Source organism: Phyllostomus discolor, chromosome 6 (assembly GCF_004126475.2).
Source record: "Phyllostomus discolor isolate MPI-MPIP mPhyDis1 chromosome 6, mPhyDis1.pri.v3, whole genome shotgun sequence".
Classification (NCBI taxonomy): Eukaryota; Metazoa; Chordata; class Mammalia; order Chiroptera; family Phyllostomidae; genus Phyllostomus; species Phyllostomus discolor.
Genome location: NC_040908.2, coordinates 41,285,277 through 41,309,712, shown reverse-complemented (window position 1 = coordinate 41,309,712; position 24,436 = coordinate 41,285,277). Strand labels below are relative to the sequence as shown.

Sequence of the window (24,436 nt, the reverse complement as noted above, 5' to 3'; positions counted from 1 at the left end):
ATTTTACCTCCTGGATTATGCTGAAATGCTAAAACAGAGCCATTTCCAGGAAGTGAGGAAAACATAGTTACATCTCCATGGGCAGCAGGAAAAAGTAAAAGAGAAATTGGTTTTGCTTTCCTGTTTATAGGAATCAAATCCCTCTAGTGTTTCAAACGTAGTTCAGACATTGATAATGGTTTTAATAGTAGATGAAACATACTTAGCTCACATTCTGTGCCAAGGTACTGATGTTCAATACTCACTCTATAATCAAGTTGGTAAATCCTTAGAACCCTATGAGATACTATTATTTCCATTTTACAGAGTGTAAAACAGTTTAGATGACTTACCCAAGGTCACACCATGAGAAAGCTGCAGACCCAGGATGCAAACCCAACCTGTCTGGCTCTAGACGGTACACTTAAACCAAAACCTCATAAGACTGTATATGTGCCTGAGTTCCTTCATTCTCAGTTGCAGTTACCTCACCTGTAGAATGGGGGTCCTACCACCAATTTAGATTATCGAGGGATTCACAGCAGAGCACTGAATAGCAATGTTGTACACAGTAGAGTCTCAACTGGCATTTACTCCCTCTCCCATGAGGAAAGATTTAATTTTATTTCTGAAAAAAAAACTAAGGGAACTCTCCAACCCATATCTTGCTTAGGTGTAGCTTTGGGGTTATTAAGGTTTCACTGTGAACAAAGGATCTTCTTTCCCATCAGAAGGAAGGGGCAGATGCCCTGGGAGGTGCCCAGCTCCCAGGGTTTCCTCATCTCTTGTTCTAGCAGCCCGTCGGCCTCTGCCCTTCTGCCTCCCAGACCCTCACAGGTGACTCTCGGGTCTGAGATGGTTTCTAGCTGCCACTCTGGGGCCAGGACAGAAGGAGGCTGCTCACTACCAGGGTTCATGGGCGATTCTCTCCTGGGCTCAGCAAAGACATAGTAGTGGCCTCGGGACACACTGCCGGTAGGTCTAGAGGTCAGTCTCATGGAAAGCAGCCAGTGCCTGTGTGGTAAAGTTGGAAAATTTATAATAAATGAGCCAAATAAATCCCCCATGATACAGCACAGAGAGGCAAGAAGCTGAAAATATGAAAGAAGTTTGAAAGATTGATTAAGAAAATCTTAGCTATAAAATTGAAGTCCCGGGAGTGGAGGGTGGGATGGGAAATAATTAGAGAATAGTGGTAAAAAAAATTGGAGGAAGAAATGGATGTAAGTTTTCTTGCATAAAACAACAACAACAAAACCCGTACACATCCACAGATCCAGATGCACAAAGCAGTAATTGAGGATGGGCATAAAACCTCTGTGGAATGTAATTCTTCTCCGCTTGAATCTGGTCTGGCCTCAGCAACTTGCTTAACCAATAGGCAATTGTGGAAATCATGCTGCATGACCTTCAAGGCTAAGTCAGAAGCAGCCTTTCAGCTCCCACCTTGGTCTCTTGAAAGCCTGTGTTAGGGAATGTCAGCGACCTTGTAAGAGGGACACATTTGCATCCAGCCTTCCAGTTGTCCCCACCAACATTCATGGTGCAAATGGATGTGAGTGAAGTCGTATTGGATTCTCCAAACAACCCCAGATTTCAGTAAATACCACCAAGAAACTCCTGTAAACTCCACATGGAGTTGGGAGAACTGCCCAGCTGATGCCTGCCTAAATTTCTGACCCACAACAGTGAGGTTAAAACTATTGTTTCTTTAAGCCACTAAGGTTTGGGACAGTTTGGTACATAGCAATAAATAACCAGAACAGAGAATGCACAAGTAGAGTTAAAAATAAAGGAGTCCATAGAAACATAATAAAATTATAAAACATGGACGACAAAGAGGACTTAAAATAAGTCAGACAGAACTGAACACCTTGAAGAAACACCACTGAGACTTCTCCATGGCAACCATGAAAACCAGGAGACAGTGAGTCAGTTTTGAAGATGTTGAGAGAAAAATAACTGTCAACTTAGAATCACAAACCCAACACAACTGTGATAAAAGCGGGTGAAAGACATTGGATAAATAAAATCAAGAGTTTACTGTCAATAAGCTATAAAGAAACTTCTAAAATTAATTTAGAGAAAGATGGTCTGAAATACAGAGAAGAATATGAGTGAAATCCTAAGTGTGTATGTGTGAGTGTGTATCTCACCAGTATTTAATTTACCAGAGTAGTTCTGGGGTATCTCAGTCTCCAGGGAGAATGAACTCTCTCCCCAGGGGGACAGAGTAGACATAAGAGTAGGAGCTTCTACAACCTAGGTGCATTTCCCAGAGGAGACTCCTGGGAAGCTAGAAAGGGACACTGGCACTTCCCAGGTGAGGTCTCTCCATACCTGTCCTAGGGGATGGGTAGATTGCCAGGGCTTAGCTTCCTGTGAAGTGGGCCCTTTGGAGGGCTAACTGGCCATGTCATCATGCTCTTCAAAGGTCTCCCCAAGGGAGGTCACTGCCCAGATGGTTTGCAGCTTAGAGACCAGTGAAGCACCCAGAGTAACATATGCCTTTGGCCCCGAGGGAGCTTTACTTCCAGGGAAGGACCCCAGGGAGTGTGAAAGCCAAAACCCTGGAGCTAAGTCAGAGGCAAAGGGATGCAGACTACTTTCCAGTCTTTCCTTCATGCTGGTTTGTTACTTCTGTGCTCTCTCTGCTGTAGGAGGTAGTTGAAAGCAAGTTCCCACTCCACTTTAAGTAGTGAGGACCGGCAACTGCCCCACTAGAAACAGCTTGCTTGGGCTCAGGCCAGGAAGTACTCACTAAACTAAATGCTGGCTCTACTCCAGCCAGATTTGGAAAGGGAGCCAGAAAAGCCAATGAGCTCTGCAGATGGTGCTCCATGTTAGTCTGTAGAAAGCTCAGGTCACAGCTCCCAGGGAGCTCAGCAGAGAGGCCAGCAGTCACTCTGCTCTTTCTCTTGACCAGATAGGCCCTGGGGGCATGGCTGGACTTTGGGAGCTGAGAGAGGGGTACACCCCCCTACCCTCTTGTCTCAGACAGGGCATCTGAAGGCAACTGTAAACCTGACACCAGCCACAAAGCTAACGTAGACACCCTCATGGTTCCCTCTGGAGTCCCAGGAACTTTGTCACAGGCAGAGAGCAGGAAAACCAGTGTGGGCAGGGAACACACTCAGGAGCTAGAGGAACTTGGTAGGGGCCATTGTCAATATCACTCTGGCCGGGCTCTGAAGTGGTTTTGTGGACAGTGCTCTGGACTTGGGGAAGCGTGTGTTGGGTCTCTTTCTGTAAGATCCCCATGATACTACGACTCATAGATCACACTCTGGGGCAGGCTGTCTGATTGTCCTGGCTCTGAAAGGGGTGAGGACAAGGCTCCCCAATGGATAAGATATGACTCTGCTTCTGAGAGAGGCACTTGAAGGCCATGGGAGAGACTAGGTAGTGTCAGCACTTCACCACCCAGAGATGCAGCCACCAAAGTGACTCCTGCCTCATTGGAGATGAGCCCAGCACTTAGCCAAGCAAGCCCCTTGATGGCAGGAGTTGAGGTATCTGCAGGAAGAGCAAGAATTCCCCAAAGCAAGTCAGCCAGGGAGCTCTCAGCTTGAGACACAGGAAGGAGGACCTGAAGATGTGAGGAAGCTATGTGATGACAGGGATAGGATAGAGCCTGCCTCCAGGAGGGCTGGGACTCAGTGGCCAAGCCTGTCCCAGATTTGTCCCATAAAAAGCATGGCATTTCAGCCCTAGCTGGTGTAGCTCAGTGGATTGAGTGCGGGTTGTGAACCAAAATGTCACAGGTTCGATTCCCAGTCAGGGCACATGCCTGGGTTGCAGGCTATGGTCCCCAGCAACCGCACATTGATGTTTTTCTCTCTCTCTCTTTCTCCCTCCCTTCCCTCTCTAATAAATAAATAAATAAAAGCTTTAAAAGCACGGCATTTCAACAGGCAAGACTCTTGTTTATGAAGGCAGTGGCTTGCCCCCTCAAGGAATGCCCTCTACCACCTGAGAAGGGCTAAGAGAAAGTGGCTCCCCTTCCCAGGGTGTGTTCCTTCAGCTCCAGTCACCTAAACTCCAAAGTCACTGTGGATTCTTCTCTGCCCCAAACCAACCCATTGGCATGTCCTGACGGCCCCTCCTTCACAATGCCTAGAACCCAGCTGAATTTTACTCCCACCTGGTGCCACATCTTTCACTTGGATTATTCGAGTAGTCTCTAGTTCATCTCCCTGCTTCTACTCTCATAGAATGGTCCCTTCTTCAGAGTGGTTTTTGTCCAAAGAGATACCACATCATTCACATCCTTAAAACCTTCCAAAAGTCTAACCTCACTCAAAATGAAATCCTGACACCTGAACAGAATCTTCAAGGCCTGTCAGGATCTGGCAGCTGCTTCCCAGACCTTCGTCTCTCTAGCTTGTTCATTCCTCTGTGGCTGTAGTGTCTTCCCTTTCTGTTCTTACAGCATGTGAAGCTCCTCATGCTTACCCCAGGGACTCGGCACTTCTGTAACCCATTCACGGAGTACCGTTGTAACCACCACAGGCGCTCCAAGCCAGGGAGCTCCACTTTGGTTCGTGATATTCCGAAAAAACCACCAGGAGGATGAGCAGATGTGAACATGCCGTTTGTTACTCACTTTACAGGGAAGTGCACCCACAGTGATGGCGGATGAGGTGGAAAACCTCACCCTGCATCCAATCTTGGCCACTTATGGGTCAGGGAGGGAGCCGTGGTGGGGAGGGATCTGCAGTAGGGTGTGAAAATGCCACAGGGTTGTGATAAACACGGGGATTGAGAAGGCTGGGACTCCAGGTACACAGTTTCCCTCACTCCTCATGGCTGCTGGCCAGGTGGCCGCCTGCGCTCTGAGGTCACAGAGGGGCCATGTCTTAAGCTAACGTAGAACTGTCTCTCAATTCTTCATGTGGCTTTCTTCCTCATTTCAACAAGGTTTCTGCTCAAATATTACCTCAGAAAAAGTCTTCTCTAACCACAGTCAAAAACTGATACCCCATGCAACAATTTCTTATGCTTTTCTTCCCAGAATGTAGAACTACTAGATATTTTTATGTTTGAGTGGATCATCACCCTCACTAGAAAATTAGCTTTGTGGAAGCTTAGAATACTATTCCCTTAGAATAGAATTCCCTCCCCCTAGAATAGTGCTTAGCAAATGGTAGCCACTCAGTAAATAAATGCTGACGGAATACGTAAATGTCTGTCAACTATTTGACACTGTGTCACTTGAACAGGACATAAGGTCAATAAGCAAAAGACCACGAGGCCAGTGAGGGGAACTACTGGAAACATGTCCCTAATTTGTGATGATAACAACCAGAGTCCACTTAGAGTGTATGAAAAGTAGGACAGTGGCTTTCAAACTTGAGTGAGCCTCAGAACCACATGGAGGGCTTATGAAAAATAGTTTACTAGACCCAACCTCCAGAATTTAATTTAGTTGGTCTGGGGTGATGCCCAGGAATTTGCAGGTCAAACAAGTTCCCAGGTGATGCTGATGATTCCAGTCTGGGAAACTCGTTTTGAGAACCATCAGTGTAGATTGAACTAAATAATCACCTTGGTTCATTTCTACCCAGAGAGGCCCAGGACAAGTCTTTCTTGAAGAAAGCCAACATACCTGTACCTCCTTATACCACATGGATCCTAATAACTGATCTTTGCTCAAAATGTGTCATTTTCTCTTTTGATATCTCACCAACCTTCAGTGAAGGGTTCCCTTATCCTCTTGGCTAAATTCTTCAAAACTCAAGTCTTACCTCCTCTGTGGAGCTTTTCATGACCACACTGGTCCTTGTGCCCTCCTCCTTTCTTCCCACCTGTGCAACTGCTCCCATGGTTTACATACTGGATCACCTTTCTGATCACTGATTTTTTTTTTATTTTAGAGAGAGAGAGGAAGGGGGAGAGGGAAAGAGAAACATCAATTTGTTGTTCCCCTTATTTATGCCTTCATTGGATAATTCTTGTATGTGCCCTGACCAAGGATCAAATCCATAACCTTGGCATATGGAAACAATTCTCTAACCAACTGAGATACCTGGATACCTGGCCAGGGCTCTAACCACTCATTTTCCTAATCACTCTACATGCTATCTCGCTTCATCTCAGACCAGAAACAGAAGGGCAAGCGTAGGGGACATTGTGAAATGTCCCCTTTTAGGGCTCAGAACCATGACTGAAACAAATTCCACGTGGCCTGCTGCTGTGTGTCCCTACTACTCGGAGATGATCCCCAGCTCTGGAACTCACTGCTCACTGAGTGGCCCTCAGAGGTATCTAGGGAGCACCAGGACATGACTTCATTTAGACCCTAGATGCAGCTGGAGACAGAAGAAGGAAATGACAGAAAATTTATCCTTCACCCCAAAGCTTCTAAATCTGGAGCTTCCAGAAAATGCCACCCACAAACATACCAAGAGGAACATTCTCCTTTGTCCTTTCTAGGGACAGCACAACAGATGTAAAAGGTACAGTGTGCACCAGGAGGCGTACAGATGAGGATTGGCCCCAAGAGAGAGGCCAGGTGGCCAGGCAGGTGTTCCTGGGACAGTCTCAGATCTGCCTTTACATTAGTATCACCTGGGAAGCTCGTAAACATCCAGATGGCCCAGGCCCCACCCAAAACCAATTAAGTTAGAATCTCTGGAGGTGGAACTCAGCCTTGGTACTTTTAAAGCTCCCTAGGTAATTCCCACATTCAGCCAAATCTGAAAAAAGCTGCTGTGCCCTCTCCTAACTTTAGGCCCTCAGAAATGTCAGTGCAAACATAGCAGAGTTCTCTGTTTTATAATGCTTGGGCCACCTCTTAGAATGGCGGTTCTGGTGCTTGCCTGTCCCATGTTGCTCAGCTCTGAGAAACAACTCCTTACAGAAAAAGGAACACTTAAATAGAGATCAAATATCTGGCCAATAGGATTCCCCCCAAGGCCCAGACTCGGGATTTTATCTCTGCACTGAATCGTGTCTAGTGTCATCAGGTTTGGGTTCCTGAAAAAAGCCCAGAGCCACGCACCCAACCCTAAACCTTGTGCCAGAGCCTGGAGGCAACTTCGTGCAGGAAGCCTGTGGAAGCCTCTGCAGAACAGAACAACTAGTCTCAGCTCAGCACCAAGGCCAACTCGGATCTGTTTTCTGTTGATTCCCTGCATTTGGGGGGTAAAGATATAAATAGAAGACACTAGAATAAAAGAATTAGTCCTGGTCTCAGGGGTGTCATAATTTGATGACCACCTCCTCATTTATTTCTTCAGATGCCGAAGTCACACAATGTTGACGACAACAGAGACAACACCCATCCTGCAAACTCACCTGACTCGTCTGTGTCCCTACAGCATCATCCACCTCTCCTTCAAGAGCTCTTCTACCTGGGTGACTATCATTTCTCTGCCTAAGGTACTGGCTTAGCCTCCCCCACAGGTGACAAGGGTTATGAGACAGTGGATAAGCCTTACTGGCCTGTGGTCATAACCATGCAGGGTCTCTCGGAATATTGATGGACTGATAGAGAATATGAGCAGAAATGTTTGGAGAAGAGGAAGGCTGTTCTTCCCAGTTTCAGGGCTCCTTTGAGAATTAATCATGATTAAGGGCAGAGTATGTGGCATGCAGTGAGAGGCCAAGTTGGGATAGATATGACAGTGTCAGTCACCACTGTCCAGGGGCCAGAAGTCCAGTGGGGGCCTGGCTTGCATTCCAGACATCAGGCAACAGAGGGAGACCAAGAGAAAGAAAGGCCACATGGGGAGCAGGGACCCCACTTTAGCTGGGGTTGCCTTCCCTCTACAAGCAGCAGGAGCTTGAGGCCACACAAAGCCTCTACCACCTCCTGCTTTTGGGCAGCCTGGTCTGAGGAGTGATGAACTCATGAGGCACCTGATCTGCATTATCCAGTAAAGGGCAGGATGCCCCCACCACAGCCTGGATGTAATCAGTGCTGGGGGAATGTGCAGCAGGAAAGACTGCTGGAGTTGATAGAACCACTTCCCATCCCCCACCCTGCAGCCCTCACCAGGGGCTGAAAGGAAAGGAGACAACATAGACCCTTCTTCATTTATTTCTCAGGAAGTCTTACCACCCAAACTTGGGCAGGGCTAAGGCTGGGGATTTCCCCGTAGCAAAAACAAGACAGATGTCATACCAATAATCCAGTCATAGGCCTGTGACTGGGACAGCAAAACCTTCTAGCCACACTTTTCCTGAGTCGAGGAACTCCAGGCATGTTGAAGTCCTGGAGAAGATATGGGGGCAGGGCATGGGGTGGGGGGACACAGAGGAATTCCAGGGCCCTGAAATTATACCATCTCAGTAAGCCTTGCCAGCTCAGGCCCCACTGCCCTGAACGTGTTGGCTGTCCTCAGAGTTATGTCCTTGGTCAAGGACGCTCCTCCCTCCATACTTCTCTCAGGGTCATCTCCTCAGCACGCAGCATTTGTACTGCCACCCATGCCCCCACACTCTGAAATCCTTACCTCCGCTGCAAGGTCCCTGAGTGTCAGGCCGGCTGCGAAATGCTGTTTCCACCTGGACACAGAGAGCCCCTTCCCCACGTGTCTGCTCCTTCTTCTGCAGCTTGATCAGCATTGCTGCTGTCCACTCTGGCACCCAAGCCTAAGGCCAGGAGCTGTCCTGGCCTCCTGAGCCTCTCTGCCTTGCTTCCCACAGCTGTTCTACCTTGGATGATGCTTGCTGCATACACCCCTGTCCTCTCCATCCATTCTATCATTGCCTTAGTTAGAACCCTAGAATTCTCACTTACCTGTGATACTACTGTACGTTCAATGTGACTGGGGGGAGCCCTAGTGGGCAGTTTTTCTGCAAAGAAAAAATTATTCAAAAATAACTTTGGTTTTTAAAAATCAAACTTTTAGCATTATCAATTCAAAAACCTTCCTTTAGCTTTTTAAAAATTTTACTTATCTATTTTTAGAGAGATGGGAAGTGAGGGAGAAAGAGAGGGAAACATTGATGTGTGAGTGATATATCGATTGGTTGCCTCTTACACACGCCAATCGGGGACCTGGCCTGCTACCCAGACATGTGCTCTGACTGGGAATTGAACTGGAGACCCTTTGGTTCACAGGCTGGTACTCACTTCACTGAGCCATACCAGCCAGGGTTAGCTTTTTTTTTTTTTAACATATAAAGTTTAATATAAAGAATTATGAACTAGGAATAAATTTGGTGACTATATTACCAATAATTATTTTGAGATACTATATTGGACAATATTTTCAGTAGAACTCTTAAAAGCTAAGGGCTAAGCATTTTTAGGTGTCATTTAATGTACATATATATGAAGAAGGACCAAAAATAACCTGGAATTTATTTATAAAAAATTGTGTATTTATTCTTACATGTTTAAACTTCGGTCACCTTCAAAATACTCACCATTTGATGCAATACACCTATCAAGGCATTTTTTTCCACTGCTCAAAACAGTTTTGAACTCATCAATTTTGACGCCTTTTAGTGCCTCTGCCATTTTTTTCTTGTTTCGCCTCTTCCACATTTGGCAAAATGTTTCCCTGTAAGGACTGTTTTCATCAGGGGAAACAACAAAAGTCACACAGGCAAGACTGGGTGAATGGAGAGGGTAGGGCACAAGGGTCATGCTGGTTTTGGTCAAAAAGTGCTGAACACTCAGTGTGGTGTAGGCAGGTGCACTGATAAATCCCCCATCATGAAAAGGGAAAATGTGTTGAAAGAGTCTTCAAAAAAATTTCACTGAAGCCAAATGCAGCCTCTCACAACACCACCAGCTAGTATGCTGATATAGACAAGTTCCTAGAACACTCACCTAGTGGGGGAAGCCTGTACTACAAGGGGTCTGCCCTCCAGAAGCTAATTCCAATTTTTGGAGGACCCCCCCTCATATATACATTCTATTTTATCCATTTTTAAGTGGCACATTGTTCATTCCGTGACATTAAGTACATTTATAATGTTATACAACCATAACCACCACCCAGCCACAGAACTCTGCTCATCTTGCAAAACTGAAATTCTGTTCCCATTAAACAGTAATTCCCCATCTCCCCTTCCCTCACCCCCCAGCAACAACCCTCTACTCTCTCTGAGTTTGACTACTCTAGGTACCTCATGTAAGTGGAATCATATTTTGTGCTTTTGTGACTGGCTTATTTCACTTAGCATAAATGTCCTCAAGATTCATCTGTGTTGCGGCATGTGTCAGAATTTCCTTCCTGGTAGGTAGAAACGCTTCGCCTCCTCACACAACCAAAAGAAGGATACCAACCAATCTGAAAATAATAAACAACCAGAAGTGCCAGAAAATCAAACTGCATGGAATTCCAACAACCAAGGAAATAAAAAAAAGTTCACTGAGACAGGTAGGAGACTGGCAGCTGGGCGGAAAGGACAAGCTTGGCGAGGCAGCAGACCACATGGGGGAGGCAGAGCTGGCTGAATGGAAAACTAAAGACTGAAAGATAGCTGTAAACTATGGTGGGGGTTGCCACAGCAGGAGAAATTCCCAGTCTCACCTGAGAGAGTTAGTTGGAAAGTCGGGCTGGAGCAGAACAAGAGAGCTACATGGTTCCCCCTCGGACCCCTCCCCCACAGACAGTGCCACAGTGAACTCTCAAAGAGGTTTGCCCTGCCCTGGTGAATACCTAAGGCCCCACCCCCTTACAGCTTAATAGGTGCACTGGGACAAAGAAATATGGCCCAAATGAAAGAACAGAACAAACCTCTAGAAAAAAAACTAAACCACAAGGAGATAGGCAACCTATCTGATCCAGGGTTCAAGACCCTGGTAATCAGGATGCTCACAGTACTGATTGAGCTCAGTCTCAAAATGAAGGAACAAATGAAGGCTACCCTAAGTGAAATAAAGCAAAATATTCAGGGAACCAACAATGAAGGAAAGGAAACTGGGACCCCAATCAACAGTTTGGAACAAAAAGCAAAAATAAACATCCAACCAGAACAGAATGAAAAAATGAGAATTCAAAAAAATGAGAGGCTTAGGAAACTCTGGGACAACTTTAAATGCTCTAACATCAGAATTATAAAGGTGCCAGAAGAAGAACAACAACAGCAGTAAATTGAAAACTTATTTGAACAAATAATGAAGGAAAACTTTCCCAATCTGGTGAAAGAAATCGACTTCCAAGAAGTCCAGGAAGCCCATAGAGTCCCAAAGAAATTGGACCCAAAGAGGAACACATCAAGGCACATCATCATTAAGTTACCCAAGATTAAAAATAAACAGAGAATCTTAAAAGCAGGAAGGGAAAAGCAGTTAGTCACCTACAGAGGAGTCCCCATAAGGCTGTCAGCTGATTTCCCAAAAGAAACCTTACAGGCAAGAAGGTGCTGAAAGAAGTATTTGAAGTCATGAAAGGCAAGTACCTACATCCAACATTACTCTATCCAGCAAAGCTATCATGTAGAATGGAAGGACAGATAAAGTGCTTCCCAGATAAGGTCAAGTTAAAGGAGTTCATCATCACCAAGCCCTTGTTATATGAAATGTTAAAGGGAGTTATCTAAGAAATAGAAAAAGATTAAAAACTATGAACAGTAAAATGACAATAAACTCACAACTAACAACAATTGAACCTAAAAAACAAAAACAAAAACTAAGCAAACAATTAGAACAGGAACAGAATCAGAGAAATGGACATCATATGGAGGGTTTTCAGTGAGGAAGGAGAGCAAAAGAATGGGGGATAAAGGTACAAGGAATAATAAACATAATTGGTAGGCATAAAATAGACAGGTAGAGGTAAAGAATGATATAGGACACAGAGAAATCAAAGAACTTATATGTGCAACCCATGGACATGAACTAAGGGTGAGGGGGAATTCTGGGTTAGTGGGTGCAAGGTAGAGGGGGATAAAGGGGGGAAATTGGGAAAACTGTAATAGCATAATCAATAAAATGTACTAAAAAAGAGTTTCCTTCTATTTTAAGACTGAATAATATTCCATTGTATGTATATACTACATTTTGTTTATCCATTTATCTACATAAAACCTTCCTTCAACTTTTAAGTTCTTAAAATATTTTTCCTATTTAGCCCTGGCTTGTGTGGCTCAGCAGATTGAGCACCGAACTGCTAAGCAAAGGGTCACTGGTTCAGCTCCCAGTCACGTCACACACCTGGATTGTGGGCCAGGGCCCCAGAGTAGGGGGCACACAGGGCAACCACACATTGATGTTTCTCTCCCTCTCTTTCTCCCTCCCTTCCTCTCTCCCTAAAAATAAATAATTAAAATCTTTTAAAAATATATTTCCCTATTTATTATTTTAGCAAACAAAATTGTACCAAGCATCTTAAAGGATGTCTTTGGTTGACATTTGTTTGGTTAATATTTGGTCCCATTTATAAGCTTAATTAATTAGACACATTCAAACACTTAAAACTACATTTATAAATTTAACATGCAATTTCTTTTTTAAATGCCTCAATTGTTTGACTTAAACAAAGCCTTACCAACAACTTAAAAAACATAAACCTAATAAGCTAAACTAATAAATACAGTCACATATAAGCTCTAACTCTTCCAACAGTATAAATGAATGTATTAAACTTTCAATTTAAAATCACAAGTCTAACTCAGTTACTCAATTACACTTTTAAATTCGAATTAGAAGTCTCAACTTTCCTCTAACAGGTTAAATTCTGTTCAACATTGTAAGTAATTAAAATGCCAAATATGCATAGGGTATTCTTAGAACAAAAGAATCAAAACTGTAGGTTTATTTTTCAATCCTTTCTATACTTAGTTTTAAATCTTTCTGGGCTTAACAAAGTTTCCCAGAGTGGGGGTTTCCAGACTTTCTGAAAATAAGAATCACCTAGGGCATTTATTAAGCATACGGATTCCTGGGTCCCCACTCAACGCCACTGAATCTGCATTTCCAGGAAAAGACCAGTTGCTCTGCATGATTATAAAAAGCCACATGTTTATCTTACACAGAAGTTGGGAAATACTTTACTTAGGGGGAAAATGCCTCTCCGACATCCATGGCCCAGGGCTTGGCCAGGCTCCGACTGCGTTCTTGTGAGCAACTCTGAAAGGTGGCCCACCTTCTCTGGAGGTGAGTTTTATCACTGCTTGTGACTTCAAGTCGGGGTACAGCCCGTGGGCCCCATCACTGGAGTAGACTTTGCATTTTTCTGGCTCTTCAGATAATGTAAATGTGCTCTTCTTCTATACCTAAAGAACCGTGTCATTCTTTTCATGTCTCTGTAGGCTGACAGGACCCACACCCTCACAGGTGTTAAAATGCTGTCCCACTGAACCTGGTGTCTTCCTTGGCTTTGTCTGACTACATGGTCACAGCTGCAAGGTCACTATTCTAACAGGCTCCTAAGGGGTGCCCTGATCCAGCCCTGCCCCCTCCACACAGTTCCTAGATGATCTTCCCAAGAGGCAAGGCCACAGCACACCCTGCTGAACCCTCCCCTGGCCTGCCACTTCCAGAGGACACAGCTGCATTGGTTCAAGGCCTAGTTCACTGATGTCTGCCTTCCTTTTCGCAGGTCTACCTCAAGCCGCTCCCACTGGGCCCAGCCCCACAGAACTCCCCTGCAGCTCTCCCAGGGTCCCGCTCAGCAGCCCCATCTGGGCCAAGCACCTCCTGTGCACTGCTGCATCGAGGAGTCAAAGCAACATCTGAAGCCTGCTGAGCCCTTTTCACACATTTGCTCTGTAGTTTCCTTTGCCTGCAGTGCCCTCTCCTGACTTTAAGACAGTGTGTCTCCTCCTCTGTGAAGCATTCCTGGACTGTGAAAGTCAAATCCATTCCTCCACTCCGTGGTATCCCCACTGATCTGGCAAATACTTCCGTTTGCACACATCTACAATTATTTGCTTACATAGAGCTCGGTGAAGCTGGGGACTCCTGTATTTTTTGTTCACCACTGAAGCCTCAGCAACACGCAGAGCCAGGCTCATTAACTGAACAACGCCCCCATTTCTGCCCCAACCCCATCAATCACCGACAATCAGATGTCCTGGGTTCCCCCTGTACCACCCAAGTTCTCTTCACTGCCCTAGGCTCAGAGACCTTTTTTTTATTTCATTAGGTTGGAAAAGAATAGTTTAGCTGCTCCCCTAAGTATCCTCGCCACATACCCCAGGGGTCTAGACAGCTTCTCCCCCGATAAATGTGACTGGTGACCGAAGTGTGACCACTGGCCAAGATCTTTGTTCTATATGGGAAGTGCAGACAGGTGCCCGTGATCAACAAGTCCTGCCAAAAACACCCTCTGCCCAGGGCCTGCCCCCAGATTGGACACATGGGAAAGTGTGCAAGAAGCCTGGCTGAGGCCCACAGTGACACTGGTCTGCCCACACCACTGGCCCCAGGGTGACCTGCGGGCCACACTCTGCCCCCCAAGGTTGTTGCTGCTGCTGTTGCTACAACCACCCCTGTGGTGGCCCAGCCCTGAGGACAGCTGGTGTTAGGCTGGGGACTGAGCCATTTCATGCATCTTCAGCAAACACCAGCCTCTTCTTCCTGCTTCCTGTGTGTACACGCAGCCCTTCCCGTGATTGTCCTACACTGGACAGAGGGGCCAGTTCCAGAGTTCTGGACCTGGGGCCTGCCTCATCCTGCTCTCTGGGGGGAGGGCACATCCTTGCTAGAATTTTAAGCCTCAGTGAAGATTTGTTTCTACTCAGGCTCAGTGTTGAAGCTCAGGGGACAGGCCTTTATTTGTCTAGCTAGGAGAAATGCTAGGAGGTTGATAGCATTTCAGGTCAAGTGTCCAGCATTGGACAAAAGAGGAGCTAAAGAAAGTCTGCATCAGAATGGCTGGGAGGAGAGGGGTACATTTGCTAACATGCAGATTCCCAGGCCCTACCCCAGGCCTTCTTGCTCTAACCTCTGGGAAAGGGAGTCCATAAACCTGCCCCATTAACAAGGCCCCACACTCACCCCCAGCTCATTCTTGTGCTCAGGAGAGTATGCAAAGCGTGGCCTGCCGAACCCGACAGCAATAAAATCAACATGCCTCACTCTCCTAAAGCAGGAAGAGAAAACTCATTTCTGTCCCAGGGCCCAGATTTCAGCAAAGTCCTGGTTGGCCAAAAAGTCCATTTAAATTTTTCCATAAAATAAAAGACATTTTTCATTTTCACCAATAACTTTATTGATTTGAATATTTTGAGTATGTTGGCTCTCTCCCACTATTGGCTTCTGGTGGGTAGAGGCAAGGGGTGCTGCTAAACATCTTCCATGCACAAGACATCCCCACAGCAAACTCGTTTGAACGTTTGGTCCATAGGACCAACAACTTCGCAAACCACTTTTGACACATTTGATCAGTCACATGTGCATGTCCCTTCTCCATACACTGCACAAATCTTTTTTTGCATTTTGGTTGTGTTTTTACCTTTCTTGAAATAATAAAGCATAATATGCTGAAAACATTGCATATTTTTCATCTTCAATATTAAAAGAGCTGCACAAAAATGCATTAATTTTGATGTTTTTTTAAATGCCCGCTGATATGAGAGCTGTCACAATACAATCTAAAAAAATTGTTTCACATGAAGTTAAAGGCAACTAAGCACTATTAGAGCCATCTTACAGAAAAACCTAAATGAACTTTTTGGCCAACCCAGTAAGAGAGGCACAATCATTAAACCACCTCCCGGTGAGTGCCGCGTGCAGTGTGGGTGTGCGGTAGGCGGTGGCTTCGACTTCACAGAGGTTACAGTGGAAGATGCAGAGGAGATCACAGACCGATAGCGAGGAAGGAGGGGGTCTCCAGGGGACTGTTGCACAAGGACAAACCAAAAGCCCCCCACCCTTCAGCCTGTAGGGTCACAGGAAAGATGGAGACTAAGGAAGGTCTGACTGAAATATGAAATCCCATATCATAGCAGGACTGGATCTCAAAAACATAATGTTGGGTGAAAAGAAATCATCACAGAAGAATAATTTGGTAGATTCCATTTACATGCACTTTTAAAACTCGAAAACTCGAACAGCATGTGGTAGAGCAATGTAAACTTAAACAATAAGAAAGGAACACAGGAGTGATGCACTGGGAGTCAAGACGGAGGTCCCCGTGCTGCCTCTGGGAGGCAGGGAAGGGGAGCTTTTAGAGAAGAGGGACCACAGGGAACTTCAAAGGAGCCAATAAGGTTCTGTTTCTTAAACAGATAGTGAGTACTCAGGTCTGGTCACATGTACCTAATACATATTTTGCGTGTATAATATGAAATAATGAGCAGTATGAACAAAATAAACACAACTTGTTCATCAAATTCTAGTAAATACAGTAAATACTAGTAAAAGGTGTCGCCTTCTGGAATTCATGGCAGGTGTGTCTTGCACGAATAAAAAGAAGTCCCATTTATCAAGGGGGTATGAATGTTTAGTACTTGTTACTGACTGAACTTGCCCCGGGGACAGCAATGGGTGGTGAAGTCTCAGGGACCCAGCTGAAGGAGGAAGTAAGCGTCCCGTGCCCAGGGCTACAGGGCACGGGCTGAGAGCCACATAGCAGCAGTGGTAGTGTCCCATGAAGGAGTCGGCAAATCCAAAAGGGACAAAATGGGACTGGGAGCCAAGCAGAGGGAAGCAGTACCCGAAGGACCCAGCCTGCAGGAGTTCTCTAAAATGGATTTGGTCCTGTCTGTGACCAAGCAGGGCCTAGTCTGTGACAAGGTGCTAGAAATGACCAACAGCCTGACCTGAAGCAGATGTCACCTCTAGAGGTAACACCAGCAGGCAGAGACCCAAATTGCAAGAGCAACCCTGAGGAGCAGAACCTGAGATGGGCCCATTAGCTGCACATCCTCAGACATAAGGAGCCTTGGAAGGAACCTGTCCACCTCTGGTTCAGTGTAGAAATCCCTTCTCCATCCTGTCACTCAGGTCCCCAACCTTTGTGTGAGTATTCCAGTGGCTCAGCACCTCTAGAGGGGTCCTGTCCTATTGTAAAAAGACACAGTTTTTTGTTCTGAGCTGTAGCACATTTCCCTGATGCTGTTACCTCTTGTCCTCAGTAGCTGTGCAAAATGAGCCAAGTCCCTCTTTTACCCACCAGGTTAGCAGGACTGTGGGTGTATGCCAGTGACCAGGACAAGGTCCACCAGGGGGACAATGTGGTAAGCACAGAGTCGTGCCAACTGGGCTGCCCCTCCGAGAAGGACTTGCTGCAGTCAGCAAGCAGGCTCTTGTTTCTCTGGGGTTGGCCGAGGGCTGCCTCACCACGACCATGACCAAATGCAAAGACAGACCACAGGAAGGGTGTTGAACACTGACCATTGCTGCCTACTCACCAAGAACCCCGCTGGGCTGAGTATGCCGGTGGGGCTGGCCTGGTCAAGCCTATCTCACTGTGCAGCCACTCCCTCTGCCCAGTCCTGCTTCTGCTTCTGCTCCCTGCCCTTCACAGGGGTTTATCCCTGATAAGTGTCCTGCTCACCAAACTCCAGCTCAGCCGCTGTTTCCAGAGGGCCCCGTCTGCCACAGAAGGGGGGTCTTTACAACAGATTAAACCAAAGAGGAGGCAGTTTTAGACCTATTAACAAAGAAAATGAAAATGCTGTTGAAAACCTTATTCACTGCAGGCTTTGCTAAATAAAGGTCTCGAGTTTCCCTAAGAGTTCCTTCAAAACAAACAGGAAGGATTTATAAGAAACTCCTCTGCAACCCACCAGCCTGAGCATGTTGCTTCAGAGTGGGCGAGACTGCAAACACGCTCAGCTCCCCACCCCTGGCAGGGCTGGAAGAGCTCCCCATGGCCCTGTCCGTCACCCCTCTTCCATTTGTTGGTACTGGAATAGGATTTGTTAGCACAAGCCAACAAAACAACCTGGCAGTTTCCACTCACTTGGAAAGCGCTTCTTCTCGAGTTTGGCTTCTTTCCTACTCCCAGAATTCTCAAAAGCAGCCACTTCCTGGTTCTCCCTCCTCTGACCCATAGTACTGACTTCCCTGAACCCCTGTGTGCCATGAGTTGTGCATTTTGTGCATTGCTGTAGGACGATCCTCTGGTGGAGGGCTGTTCTGGTTATTTATTTATCCCTTGCATTATGGTTTTCTATTAATAGCAAAACAACAGCCAGCCATTCCTGTGGGCTCCTCAGGCAGACTTTAAAAAATAAATAAATCCAAGATTTGGTTTCAAGATTTTATTTATTTTTAGAAAGATGGTAAAGGAGGGAGGAAGAGAGGGAGAGAAACATCAATGTGTGAGATACATTGACCAAGCCCCCAACTGGGGACCTGGCCTGCAATCCAGACATGTGCCCTGACCTGGAACGGAACCATGAGCTTCAGTTCGAAGGCTAACACTCAGTCCACTGAGCCACACCAGCCGGGGCAGATTGATTTTTTCTTTGTGTGTGTGTGTGTGTGTGTGTGTGTGTGTGGGAAGAAGACTGTTCCAGGTCTCCTGTTAGAACCTCCTCCTTAGATGGCTGCTGGGTTAAATTATAAGAAGTGATTAATCCTCTTTTAAAATTACTTTTATTATCATCTCTCTTTTTTTTTCCAAAAAAGAAATCCACTGTATTAGTTTCCTATTGTTGCTGTAACAAATTACCACAAACTTAGTGGCTTACAAGAACACAAATGTGGTATTTTATCGTTCTGGAGGCCAGAGGACCAACATGGGGCTCACTGGGCTGAACTGAGGTGTCAGCAGGCCTCCGCTCCTTCCCTGAGGGCTCCAGGGCAGAACCCATTTCCTTGCCTTTTCCAGCTTCCAGGGGTCACTGGCATTTCTAGGCTCAAAGTCCCTTCTCCCATCTTCAAAGCCAGCGATGGCTGAAGGCTGTCACAGGGCACCCCCTTTCCTGCTTCCCCCTCTGCATGTAAAGACCCCCATGATTGCATTGGGCCCACCTGGGTTATCCAGGATACTCTTCCCTCCTCCGGGTCAGCTGATTGGGAGCATCGATTCCATCTGTAGACTTAATTCCCTTTTGCCAGGTAACTTAACATATTCTAAGGCCTAGGACTTTGGGAAATCATTGCTCTGCTTACAATATCTATGTTCACTGCAGGAAATTTAGAAATACAGAAAAGGCATAAATGAGAATATATAAGCCATTTCCAGCCCCACCTCCCAGAGAGGACCACCAACAGTTCAGTGTCTATTCATCCAGTCCTTTGTTCAGTGCATGTTCTTTTTCTCTTTGTAAGCTAGGTTCAAATAACAATACTATATATGGTGGTTAGTATTTTTTAAATAATATGTGTATATTTCCATGCTGTTAAATATTTTACTGCATTTCATTTCTTTAATGGTTATCTAGCATTCCACTATGTGGATGTACCACAATGTATTTAACTAAATTAGTCAATCCTCTATTGCAGGACACATCATTGATCTCCAACTTTTCCTCATACCTGGTAGCCCCGTAGCAAACACCCCTAGAGCTACACCTTTGTACACATTCCCTAATGGGAAGACCCATTGGGTGACCACGTCATTTATCCTCCAAAGCAGCGCATTTTTGAGGATGAAAAAGGGCAACCTTAAAAATTAACAGCAACTAATAACTACCAACAAGCCAGGATGGACCTGGGCATGACTCATGTTGTTAACTGACCTCCTGAAATGCTACGACAATTGACACTCCCACGGGCAGCACCCAAGTGTCCCAGCCCTGAGCAGTTGCCAACACTGCCAGTCCTCACCCCCCACCCTACCCCCAACCTGCTCCCAGCCCCCATCCTCCTCAGGCTCCCCAGAACCACATGGAAGCAAGTGCCATTCTCACTCTCAGTGGAGACGTGGCAGTGAAGGCCTGCTTCTCGTGGCAGGGAGGGGACAATGAAGTCATTCTTTGCCCTGGTTGCCAGTTTTATTCAGGAGAGTCTATTGTGGCTTCTGATAAAGGTAGACACTGGATTAGCTTCTAGGCAGCTGTGACCAACCTGCCCTCCCTGTGCACAGGCCTGGCACAGGCTCCAGCAGGGGTGGAACCTTCCCAATGGGCCTTTCCCAGACCCAGGCTGGTGTCCCCCGGAGCTCTGTAACAACACGGCATCACCTAAGCAAAGCTACCTGAGCAGGACACACTGGCCCTGGAAGAGAAAGTGTGAGAGGGCAAGGGCAAGGGCTCAGAGCTGACTCGACCCAAGCTCCCTAACCGAGGACTGCTCCAAGCAACAGGTTACACTTTCTCATCGCAGGACTTCCTCTGAAATCAAAGGTGAAAAACACATGGAAGAAAGCAGCTGCTGACACCATGAAAATGAAGAGACTAAGTTCTTTGGGAAAATTCTAACATTCAGATGGGGATTTGTTTGCTAGTTTTGTTTTATATTTTGGTAGAGGTCATTTGCCTCTGGCCACCAAGCTTAGAAAATGCCCTGTGGGATACCGCCTGCCACACCACCCATGCAAATTGCCCTGGGCAGTGTGAGTGCAAACCCTAAAAAAAGACAAATGAAACCCTCAGACTCCTTGCCACAGGCCTTTCTGACCTACTAAATGAGCTCACCTGATGAAACCAGTTACCTTGTCCACCCAGAGGCCATTTGGGAAACATTGGGCGGATTCCTGTGGACTCACGCTGGAAAAGCAGACCCACAAGGGCCCTGGGTGCACTCTGTTGGAGCAGTTTTTCTTATAAACAGCCTGCCCGCTGCCCATAGAGAATATAAGCCTTTAGAAATAAAGAAATAAGCTCAGCACCTGCCCCCTGCTCCCAAATAATGTTCCAGGTGATATTTTGTAAACACATCTGCAAGTTGTGCTCCATGTTAACCTGGAAAATGAGAAAAACACACCTGTAAACTTTGCTCTGTTCATTAAATGAGCAAAGGCCAGAGCTGTCTAGCCTGGCACACGAACTGGCTAATGACCAGGTCTCTAAAACTTGGGCATTCCCTCTAAAAGAATTACTCTTAAAAAAAATGTCCACTTTGATGTCTATGGAGACAGTCAGTGGGAGTTCTGGACTGTTGGATATGGGCAGAGGCAGAGTTATGGGGTCACCGTTGGTCACAGAAAGGAACCTGGCAGTTTGGGGAAAGAAAACAATGGCCCACAGCGTTGGAATCCTCACATCGAAAGTCAGCTTTTGTGTTCAGAGGGATGGGAGCTGGAAGTTCCTGAGTCCGGACCTAGAACATGGCTTCCCCATAAGCTCTGTGGGCCCCTGGCAGGTGGATTTCTATAAAGATATCTTTGATGCTAAAGACAGGCAGCACTAGAGAAGGGATAAATGTCAGATCTATTCATAGACCCTGGACGCCCAGATTACCTCATGTGTCATCTCCTATAGCTGCTTATCCTGGAGCCACAGCCCCAAGAAAATCCACACGAAGTGACAGGGACAGCCTCCACTTGGCCTTCTCCCTCACTGCGTTCAGCTCACTGCACAAATGTTACCTGTTTGTAAAAGTAGGCTGGCCAGTTACCCTGCCTGAAATAGCCCCACGATTCCCCACCTTGATTTCCCTTCATTGCATATATTACCCATTATATTAGACATGTATAAACTTAACAACTGTCTCCCCAGTGAAAATGTGAGATAAAAGAATGGAGATACTTTTATTTTCAGCCAGGTCCCCAGGTCTCAGGACAGTGCCTGGCCCATAAAAATAGTGCAATAAATATTCGTTGAAGAGTGAATAAATCTTAAAGTTAGGGTTGAGTCATACACCAGTTAGCAGGTATTTTACTAGGCAAATATGGACTCATCTGAGATATATGTGAAAGAGGTGCAGAGTTTGTGGTGGTTTTGAGGACAGATTGATGAGGGGTGGAGATGCCAAGAACTGTGGCTTGTGCCCTGCAGCAGCAGACACCATGAGTGGGCATAGCTCATGGGCTTGTTTCTCCCATGCCCCTTTCTGACTCTGCATAAGTTCTCATCAAACCCTGGCAGACCGTAGCCTGGTAGAACTGAAAAACTTCAGAGGGATCATTTGAATGATGAGGAAAGAGGCTCAGAGAGGCTTCAATAGCTGAGCTGGGGCTGGAACCCAGGTCTATCTGATTCCCAGTCTAGTGTTCTTTCCAAAATACAACACTGCCCACCCAATACAACACAACAGTACAATTACTGAGGCCTCCTAATATTGGAAAGGAATCATTTGGGGGAAATTGCTCCTTTAAATCTTTAACCAGGGGCCACTCCGAAGGCATAAAGCAGACTCTAAACTCTTTCTTCTGAGTTTTAATACTGCTCCACCAAATGACAGCTCTGCTCTTGCAACAACAGCACTGCTCAGCAGAACTTCCTGCAGCAACCGCAGTCCTCTGTTTCTGTGCGGTCCCATGCAGTCGTTGCTAGTCACATGGAGCTTGAAATGTGGCTAGTGTGACTGCAAAGTGAATTTTAAAGTTTATTTCATTTTAATTAATTTACATTTTTTGTTTTTTTAATTTACATTTAAATATGAATACTGAGGTGGCTAGTGAGTATTGTTGTTGGACAGTGCCATTCTAGAACCTAGTATACATAAATATTACGCTGAAATATAAGGACAGAAGTGGAAGGGAAGGGGAGGGGAGAAACACACGCAGATGCTGGTTGTAATTCCTCCTCACAGCCACAAGATGGCATCATTGATCAAAGTCTTTACTCTGAAAAAGCAAGGCAGATTGGTTTGGGATCCTCTGCTCCCCTCCCTCCCTCCTCTCTTTCCTTCCTCCCTTCCTTCCTTCTCTATCTGTCTTTCTATTTTTATTCTCCCCCCTCCTCCTGCTCTATCTCTTCCCATACCTCCTCCTCGTCCCTCCCCTCTCTTCCTCTTTCAGTACTGACTTTTGGGGGAACTTGAGCCATATGATACAGCAGAGACTGTTTTGTTGAGCTCAGAGGGATAAAGATCCCTGAGACTGATATCTGGCTACAAGAAGAACAGTGGTTGGCTCACTGGGCATGACTAGAAAGGTTGGTCTGCCTGCTTTTTCTTCTCTCTGGGCCCTGCCCTAGACCTGGCCCTCAGCTTGGGTGGCTGGCAGGGATAATCTTGTTCACTCACCTTCACCCTTACCAAGTCCTCCCCATCCCTGCCAAGCACAGTTCTTGGGAGCTCCAGCCCTCAGATCTGGTTCTAGAAGTCATCAGAAAAATCTCTAGAGAAATAAAAACACAAAGAATGTCTCCTGGTGGGGGTTCAGAGGTTTCCTTTGCATTTTGGCCTAAGAAAAAGGCAGTCAGTGACTTAGGGATGGTGAGCAGAGCTTGCAGCATTTTCCTAATGTCTTTGTAGGTTGGGAATAAATCTCCAGGGATGGGGCAGGGCTGCGGGCTACTTCCAGTACAGCAGGATCAGGGCTATGAAAATAAGCACACAAAGGAAACTTCAAAGCTCTTCCGGAATCTGAATAGGCAGGGCCCTGCGGAAGGGTCATTGGATGTTAACTTTGCACTGAAAGCCGTCTTAAGAGCTTTCAGATGTCCCTGCAGCTCTGAAAAGACACAGGACCCATCTTCTCTCAGTGGAATCAGGATTTGACAGGGCCCTGAAGGCAAAGACAAGGTGAACAGAGCCCAGAAGTTGGGGGTCTAGCTCTAACTGTTCTCCGGCTTAAGAACTGAGGGAGATTTCATCTCTGCACAGTGAATCTGATCACTGCAGGGACTCACCCCACTTCAGTCCTGCCTCTTCCCAAACCTGGTCAAATCCTGACACAGCTGCTTTAGAGCAGGGCTTGGTAAGAATTACTAGCATCATTCATTTCTGAGGCCCAAGTGACTCCTTTATCTTTGATAGGCACAGGGATCAAAGGAGGGTATTTATGTCTTAGAAACAAACCTTCCATTCTTTCCCCTGCTTTAATAAATAAGAAAAAGCTCCTAAGCCTCCTTTCCTCGCCCATCTCTTCCCTGCCCAGTCCTCTCTGTCTTAACTGTCCCTGAACTAAAACAAACCCTTCTCTCTACAATTTCTCTCCCTTTCTAAAGAACCAGGTCAGGTCAAGCCACGTCTGCCCAGCTCCAGAGAATTTTGGCTGCAGCTGTGCTGTGGAGGAAGTGGTGCTGATCCCTCTGTCCCAGGGGAGGGTGGAGGTCCCTGACCTCAGGCAGGCTCTCCCTGGGAACCTACAGTCTGTACTTTGCCTAGGTGTGTGTATCAGCGCTGGAGTCAGACTACCTGAGTAAGCTAGAATCCTGGCCCTGTCGCTTATCAGGTGTGGGACCCTGAGTGAGTTATTTAACATTTATAATCCTTAGTTTCCTATTCACTAAATAGGGATAATAATAGCACCTAAGGCAAGCTTATGAGAAGTAAATAAGATAAAATATGTAAAATGCTTATTAAAGAGCTTGATACAAAATAGAGTCAGGTACATTTACCAATATCTCAACACCCTTATTTTATTTCCAAGAACGTGTGGCTGGAGTGCAGACAGAGTCATTCCTGCTCTTTGTGGCCTCTAAGAGATGCCGAAGTGAGGGTCCCACCAGGACCGGGGGCCACCACTGTGACAGGGGTCAGGTCGTGTGGGCAGAGGGGGCTGCAGCCTTACAGAAACTGTGAGAGGCGCCCAGGTCAGTTTCC

General features: G+C 46.2%; 1 long non-coding RNA gene across 1 annotated transcript in view; it reads right to left on the bottom strand.

Annotated features, from left to right (window-relative positions):
- The window catches only part of LOC118501104, a 77,057-nt gene extending 56,288 nt beyond the window's left edge, over positions 1-20,769 (bottom strand). The window contains exon 1 of the long non-coding RNA XR_004903691.1: positions 20,419-20,769. This is a non-coding gene — a long non-coding RNA (uncharacterized LOC118501104). The remainder of the gene's footprint in view (positions 1-20,418) is intronic.
- Between the last annotated feature and the right edge of the window lie 3,667 nt (positions 20,770-24,436).